Below are 8883 nucleotides of genomic sequence, written 5' to 3'. Positions count from 1 at the left end.
CTTTTCTTTTTTTTTTCTTTACCAAAACTGTACGCTAGAAGACCAAAGCATCATTTAATTAATTTTGAGACCCATTCTTAGTACCCTCACATTCTTCAATTCCTTAGGACTGTTTGGCCCTGTGGACCACTTCCTACTGTTTAAAAGCCACTTTCTCACGCCTTCAGGATTTATGCAACTCTATACTTTTGTAGCTACTCCAATGACTTGTTCTTTTTTATCTGGACAACCATTTTCTCATCAGTTATGTAAGAGAGGTGAGTTAGATCTAAAGGTCTAGGAAGATCATTTCTTCTTAATCAATGGATTTTAGTTTCTTTTGCTGGAACTTCTCCCCGCTTCTGATTGTGCCAGTCCTTCGTGACTTATTTCTTGGCCTTCCATGTGACTCTCTTCTCTCATTTCCATTGAGAGATAATCCATACTCATCTCAGTTCCTCATAGAGGAATTCACATCTTTATAACCAGTCCAAATGTCAGCCTTTATTTCCAACTGTCCACATGTAGCTGCCACATCATCACTTTACACTCAGCACTTCCTCAACCCCCAGCAAGCACTTCTCCCCAACTCCCACAATTGTTAATCCATGAAAGCTGAGGCTTGGGTGAGGTGGGGTGTGGAGGGGAAGCTAAGGCTTTTAAACTATATTCTGAGAATATAATGAAAAAATCAAATATAGGCACCAATATCTGGGGGCAAAGATTTAATAGAGGAGGGAGACAGGACAAAATCATTTAACTCCAAATTCTGCTCTCCTTCCTAATAAGTCTTTCCTAGCACTTATTTTTGCCTTTTTATACAGTTCATGAGATTCTCATGTCTAGTATCCTGGAGTGGTTTGCCATTCCCTCCTCCAGTGGATCACATTTTGTCAGAAGCCTGCTGTGCTTCTGCAGCCCATGGGGTTGAGAAGATTAGGACACAACTTGGCAACTGAACAACAACAAGAAATTACTTATTTTTACTTTTAGTTCATTTAGTGGTATCTGATTCTTTGTGACTCCATGGACTGTAGGCTCCTCCTCCAGTCTCCTCTGCTCATGGAATTCTCCAGGCAAGAATACTGGACTGAGTTGCCATTCCCTTCTCCAGGGGATCTTCCTGACCCAAGGATTACACCCTAGTCTCCTGCATTGAAGGTAGATTCTTTACCATCTGAGCCATCAGGGAAGGCTTCAAGTCTCTCCTATAAGGAGAACCAATCTTCAAGCCAAAAATTACCAAACAAACATTGTTAGGAGGAATCAAAACCTGAAAGAGGTGAGGATATAACATCCAGTTGATTTTAATGACGTCAGATATTGATATCCATTGAGTGATATCCCAAGGTAGATAAAGAAGTTATAGATGTTACTTCAGAGAATTATCTATGATAAATTAAAATGCTCTCAGATTTTTTTTTTTTTTTTTTTGGTTGCGTTGGGTCTTCACTGCAGTGCACAGGGCTCTTTGTTGCTGTGCACGGGCGTTCTCTAGTTGCAGAAAGCGGGGGCTACTCTCATTGCACTGTGTGGGCTTCTCTTTGTGGAGGCTTCTCTTGTTGCAGGGCATTGGCTCTAGGGCACACGGGCTTCAGTAGTTGTGGCGCGTGGGCTCAGTTGCCCCACGGCATATGGGATCCTAGTTCCCAGATCAGAGATGAAACCCATTTCCCCTGCATTGTCAGACCAACTCCTAACCACTGGTCACCAGGGAAGTCCCAAGATACTCTCAGATTTTTCGTCTCAGAGAGCCAAAATACAAAGGCAAATGTGGTCCTTGTATTAAAATGCATGAAATGTTAGACTCTACAATCCGAAAAACAAGAGCTCCTTGGCCCCAGTAGAGCCTAGAATGGATTCTTAAGTAGAAGTCTGTGAGCACTTAGGGAAGAAAGCAGTAATTACCATTAGGAATCAGTAGTTACCTGAACTATTTCTTTTATTTAGGGTAATAAAGCAATAAGTCAAAGATTCCCAAGAAATTGATAAAATCTTTGGGATTATTTTATGTTTCTCAGTCTTACATGTTGGCAGCTTCCTTTTCTTCTTTCATATTATACCTGTGTTTGTAATCACCTGTTCAGTGTCTGACTTCTTCAGTCAATAGACTATGAACTTGGTGAGAGCGGGGTGGGGCCATTTCTGACCACTTCACTGCTGTATCCATAGTTCTTAGCTTTGTAGGTACTCATTAAAGAATAGATAAGACAACTAATTGCTTAATAGGAAGATGGAAAATGTGAGTTGGATGATGGTAGACTTGGGATTATGAAGGTATGCTTAAAATACTAATGAATTACTGAATAGATGTCAGTCTAAAGATTAACTCTGACTGTAAAACTCTTAAAAGAAAACATAGGGAGAAAGCTTCATGACTTGGGATTTGGCAATGATTTCTTGGATATGACACCAAAAACATAGGCAAGAAAAGAAAAAAATAGGTGAGTTGGACATGATCAAAATTTTGTGCTTCAAAGAACACTATCTACAGCAAAAACGTAGCCTGTGGAGTGGGAGATACAATCATGTACTGGATAAGGAATTGATACCTAGAATATATAAAGAACTCCTTCAACTCAACAGACACTAACAATCCAATTCAAAAATGGAAAAAGGACCTGTATAGACATTTCTCTAAAGAAAATATACAAATGGCCATAAACACATGAAACAATGCTCAACATCACTAGTTATCAGGGAAATGCAAACCCAAACCACTTCATACCCATTAGGATGGCTATTATTGTAAAAAAAAACAAACAGAAAATAACATCTAGTGTTGGCAAAGATGCAGAGAAATTGGAACTCTTGTACATTCTGGGTGGGAACGTAAAATAGTACACAGCCACTGTGGAAAACTATGGCAATTCCTCAAAAAAGGCAAGCTTAGAATTAGCATATGATCCAGCAGTTACACTTCTGTAAGTCAATGAAGTTGACTTACATTAAAGACTAAAGAAAAAAAGCTAAAGGGAAAGGAAGTTAAAGCAGGGATTCAAACAAATATTTGTATACCTATGTTTATAGCAGCTGTATTCACAACAGCCAAAAGGTGGAAGTAAGCAAGTGTCCACTGCCTATCAGATAGAGTGAAGTCAGAAAGGGAAAAACAAGTATCATATATTAATGCATATTTATGGACTCTAGAAAGATGGTACTGATGAACCTATCACAGCTTCTGTATCCATTCATCTGTCAAACCGAATTTTTCTTATTTATCACTTGTTCACCAGCACCTAGCATAGTACTTGCATTCTGATCAGTAAATATTCGTTGAAAGAAAGGCAGGAAGGATCATACAAAATCTTTCCTGGGCACCCAGACTCACACTGATCCTTCCTTTGGTTCTTGACTTCGTGGAGTAAGTGAGATAGAATAAATAATTGCCACAAAGGACACAAGTAGGATGTTGTACTACAAAATGATGGTGTGTGTGTGTTGGGGGTGGGGGAGTGGTATTTTGTTGGGGTAACCAGAAAAGGCCTTTCTGAGGAGCTGAGACCGTAGGATGTGAAGGAGTCAGCCGTTGGGAAAGGGGAAGGCCAGAGTCAAGAGCATGCCAGTACAGAAAACCAGTGTGTAATTCCTGAGGCAGGAAGAGTGTGGCACATCGGAGGTACTGGAATTAGAGTGGTTTGACTGGAGCATAGTGAGTGCGAGGAGATGGGCATGAGGTGAAACCAGAGAATGCCTGGGGCCTGGTAGGCACTGTTAAAGATCTTGGATTTTATATGAATTATATTGGAAAGCCATTGGAGGGTTTTAAGGAAGGAACTGATGTATATGATTTAGACACTTTTTAAGATGACTCAGGCTACTCTGTGGAGAACAGATTGAAGGAGAGCAAGAGTGGAAGTAGCAGTTAAGAACTGAATGTAATGGACCATGTGAAAGATGGTGACTTCATCTGGAGGGATGGAGAGAAGTAGATAGATTTAAGATATTTCTTGGCAGTGGACATAAAAGGATTTGCTTATGGTTTTACGTGAGGCGTAAAGGATGAAAGATGACTCCTGTGTGTCTGACATGATAACTGGATGGATGGACATATATCATTTACTGTGGTGGGGAATAGGGTATGGAGATTAGATTTGGGGGAAATGCAGAAGTTTAGGACTTAAGTTTGAGGTGCCAGCAAGACACAAGGTAGTGTTGAAGGTGCCAGGTGACTGTCTAGAACTCCTATGGATAGGCTGAGAGGGAGATGGAAATTCTAGACTTAAAATTACACAGATGGTATTTAGTGACTTGTGACTGGATGGATTAGAAGAGTGAGCAGAAGGCCCAGGGCCGAGCCCCGTGCATGTTTGTATACTGATGGCAATAATCTAAAGGAAGGGGAGAGGTTAATAATGCAGGAAGGGGGTCAGAGGCATGATCATAAGACCAATAACTGCATTCTGTATGGCCCTTGTTTTGTTGTTTAGGGGCTTCCCTGGTGGCTCCAGTCTGCTTTATTAGCTAACTTAGTAATTATTTCAATATGGACTATGAACATGAAATATGGGGATGCTGAGAACAGAATGTGGTCCTGTTTTGCCATTATTGCTAGTGTGTATCTCTTCAGTTAGATGCCGGTTCCTCGTAGGCAGCTGTTGTACTTTCCTTTTACTCTACTGCGCCCAGCACAGTGCAGGATAGAAGAGAGATGGTCAGTGCTTCTTATAAGGCCCTTGCTGAAACCATGGATCTTGGTACATAATGCTAAGACTGCTTCATACTTCATATGGCTGCGATCCTGTTTTTCCTTATTGTTATTATTACATTTAAACCACAATGGTTATATTTTAAAGCTCTTGCAGACACTAAGCATAAGAGAAATAAAGAGATCCTAGGGATTGTGTAGCTTCCTTGACAAGGGAAAAACCAACTCATCTTTACAATAGTGTACTGACATTTCAAAACTGGCATTTAATTATTTACATACTCTAGTATATTAAAAGTACATATACATTTGTATAAGTAAATCTGTGTGTGTATATATAAAAATTTTTAATAGCTCAACTACTGACAGCTAGAATAGAGAACTTCACCAAAGCTTGGGAGACCTCCTGCTGTTTGGAGAACAAAATAAATCACAGTAATCTGTGATTCCCTGTAACCAAATACATTTTGAGTGAACGCAGTGGTGATGACTCAGTGTCTAGCAAGGTGCTGGGCCTGGCCGGACAGTGTTTGGTGCTGGGAACTGGGCAGCCAGAGGCCAGCGCCCCAGAGCTCACAAAGCACATCCAACAGCACGTGCTTAGATCAGACTGACTCATGGGGGTGGTGGGAGCTCCAGGAGAAGAAATGCATGTAGAGCTGTGGGGTTTCTATGTGGGAAATGGGGACGATAAAAGCTCCTGAAAGACTGGCAAAGAGGAGAAACAGGCTCCCAGGAGTCTTCAACAGAACTTAAGCTGTGGGGAAAAAAAAAAATCTTGAAAAGTTAAATCCACCCTGGACAGTAATTTTGTTTAGTTGCTAAATTGTGTCCAATTTTTTGCAACCCCATAGACTGTAGCCCACCAGGCTCATCTGTTCATGGGATTTTCCAAGCAAGAATACTAGAGTGGGTTGCCGTTTCCTCCTCCAGGGGATATTTCCTACCCAGGGATCGAACTGGGATCGAACCCGCATCTTCTGCTTTTGCAAGTGGATTCTTTATTGCTGAGCCACCAGGGAAGCCCCAACACTAATTAATGAGACACTAAATACCATTAAGATTTCTAAGTCCCTTTCACCTTTGAGCCTAGCTCCGCCACAGGACAAAAGAAGAGGGAGGCTAGCACGAGCTGTGGGCAGGCTGTACAGTATGAAGAACCAGACTTCCAGAATCACGCATCATGTCCTGTCTTGTCTCCCTTCCTCCCGCCACAGGGCAGACCTGAACTTTCTTAGGGCTGGATTGTGTTTTTAAACCTGTTCTTTGGAACCCCAGGGTCCCTCATAATTGCTTCAGGCTCTGAGATGGGGTTTGCAAGGGAAGCCTGAGTTCTTGTATGTTTGATGAAATAACTGGACTTTTTTCATGCTTTAAATATGTGTGAGACACTCATTTCTGAACCGTCTCTTTATCTTCTTTCTGTGATCATCTACTTACCATCTTCCCCAGGCAGTGTTGGTTGCCAAGCACAACTAAGCACTGGGCCAGAAAGTTCCCAGTCAAGTGTGGTTACCTACAGGCAGAAAACAGATCCCGTCTGTTACAGCAACCCAGATAAGGAGCCGTGTCAGAGGCTTTGTTGTTTATACAACCCTTAGAGTGTATCTTCTTTTTAACTTAGTTTATTATTTAACTCCCTCCAATATAAAATATTGGGCCACAAACTGGTTTCTGTGCGCTATAAACTCTTTGCTTTAAATGTGTCATTAAAATTTTACCACCAAATTAAGCTCCCTTGACTTTTCTTAAATAGGTGTTTGTGACTTTGAAAAATATGAGTTGTCTGGGTTAGAGAAAAGAAAGTGGCAGTAGGCTCAAGTTATTAAGCAGCAGAGGAAATATGACCCAATTTGATGTTTTTTTAAAGCAAGAGAGATGAGTCTGTGAGTTTAAAGATTTTGTAGAATAAACAAGTTTTTGCAAAATCTTCCTGTGGTTCTCTCACTCCATCCCCACCCTGTCCTCCACACCCAGCCAGTAATCTTTCCGCAGAACCTATCTGATCACCAGATTCCCTTGCTTAAAGCTGTGAAGTTCAAACTCCCTGGGCCACCCTGGGTTCTCCCATGACCTGCTCTCTCTGAGCTCATTTCTTCTCTCCACCTCCCTCCCTTAAAGAGCCACCCCATTGCAACAAGTAGGCCTTTGCTGCCCCCATGTCCTGTTTAAAAGCTCACCAGCACCCTCCACTGCGAAGTGCTTCTTCCTTCAAGAGATAAGTTCAAAACCACCTTTCATGGTTTCCTGAAAGGAAAACCTGGACCTTCCTCTCTGGCCAGTAGCACTCAGCTGGCACTTTCCCCATGACAGCGATCAGAGTATGGAATGTCGATTTACAACACGTGTTTCCTGGCCCCTGTCTTAGCGCAGTTCTTTTTTTTTTTTTTTTTAGCGCAGTTCTTGACCCACAATAGACACTGTCTAAATGGTTGCTAATAAATGAACCCTTGGGTTAAATACAGCTTTCCTCTCCTCTGAGCACTTTGAAGGTACTCAGAAAAGGAAAAGGACATGACTAAAGGGTAGATGGTTTAAATGGAACACAGCACCATCCACCCTGTCTGGGGTCACTCCTGGCCACTGGGATGGAGAAAGCACGAAGAGAGACCTGGATCCCAGCACTGCTCTGGAGCTGCTGAGAATTCTCTTATTCTTAACAGGGCCAGCTGCTTCATTTGTGGGGCCCAGTATAAAAATGGAAATATGGGGCCCCTGCTCAAAGATTATTAAGAAAGTCAATACGTGACAGCAGAGCATTAAACCATTCTGGGGCCTGTGCAGCTGCCCCAGTAACAGAAGCTGTGTCATGATCACAACATCTAGAAGTACAAGAGAGTAGGGAGGATGGCAGAAATTTTGGATCAATTTTTTAAACAATAGCTTTAAAATATATAAAATTGTTTTAAAAACTTATTTTTCTTGCCCCTTCATAAGGTGTCTCCAGTTTTGTTTGCTTATTTTCATTTACAGGTGCAGATTCTTTTAAAAAGTAAATCACTTTGTTTCACATTATTTTAAGGAAAATACCACATATGCTTCATTAGTTCTTAAGAAATGCTATGATCCACAACCTTACCACTTAGCTTTGAATGAAGCAACACATTATTGCACTTCCTTCATTTAATCCCAAAATTTCAGGAGGGGCAGGGGGTGGGAGAGACTGGCTTGGCTTTCATGGGATTATGTTAACATGAAATATTTTTATCATCCTTTTGTGAATTTTAAAAAAAACTTTGCATCATTTATTCTTCATGCAAAAGCATCCAATCTGCCAAACGTGACTTTATTTCATAGCAAGATTAGCAAATTGGAAATTGTGACATTTAAACCCTAAATTAAGTTTATCATATCAGATGGATGATGAAACATATATGGCTATTATAAATGAATGAAGATTTATGGTCTTTTCAAAAGCCAACTACTTTGAAATGGTTAAGTTGATTTGCACTGCTGCAAGTTCTCCAGCAGGGGAAGGACATGCAGAGTGCCACATGTCCAGCATCTCCCAGTGGGGGTCTACAAAGCGCCTACCTGTCTTTGTCTCCCTCCTTGGGACAGAGGCAAAGGGACCACACAGCATCAGTGACCACAGCACTGAGATGCAACAGGGAGTGGGGCTGCCCATGAAGCCAGACCAGTGGACCAACACCAGGTCCCAGCCTTCCTTTTAGGGCTCTCCTCTTACGTGCCCCCATGCTTAGCTGTTTCCCTGTCCTTTTTTATTAGTTCAAAACCTAGAGAACCTAGGGATAGGGCTAAATCCCTGAAACAAAATACTTGTACTCTAATTTCTCCACAATGTAAAATTTTCACTGCTTAGGTTCATCTGTAATCTGATTGTGTCAGAATTCTTAAACCAGTGAGCTCGGTATTCTTGTCTCCAAATGAGATGATTTACTACCTACTTCCTACAGCCCCTCAAAAGTTCGCAAGAGGAACACATGTGGGGTGGAGGTGGCTGGTAGAGGAGGTGCTCAAATCAAATCTCACTTTTGTGGTCTGGGGCTTTTGTGTTACTGAGAAGACAGGGTTGCTGAGGGTAGAAGAGAAAGTGACTCTCAAAACCATTTCACGGACAGAAACGTTCATAGGTCAAACTCAGACTGCGGGGCTCCGGCAAAGCCTAATCTGTACAAGTCTGTCTGCAGACGACTGCACCTGCTGCTCCTTAGATTCCCTCACCTGCGAAGAAACACGCACACAGACACCCACTTGCTCAGCTGAAGATGCCTGTAACTCAGAAGAAATACATA

This window comes from Bos grunniens, chromosome 3 (assembly GCF_055505025.1).
Source record: "Bos grunniens cultivar Pamir isolate PY7600 chromosome 3, Bosgru_T2T1.0, whole genome shotgun sequence".
Classification (NCBI taxonomy): Eukaryota; Metazoa; Chordata; class Mammalia; order Artiodactyla; family Bovidae; genus Bos; species Bos grunniens.
Note: the sequence above shows the minus strand (reverse complement) of the source record.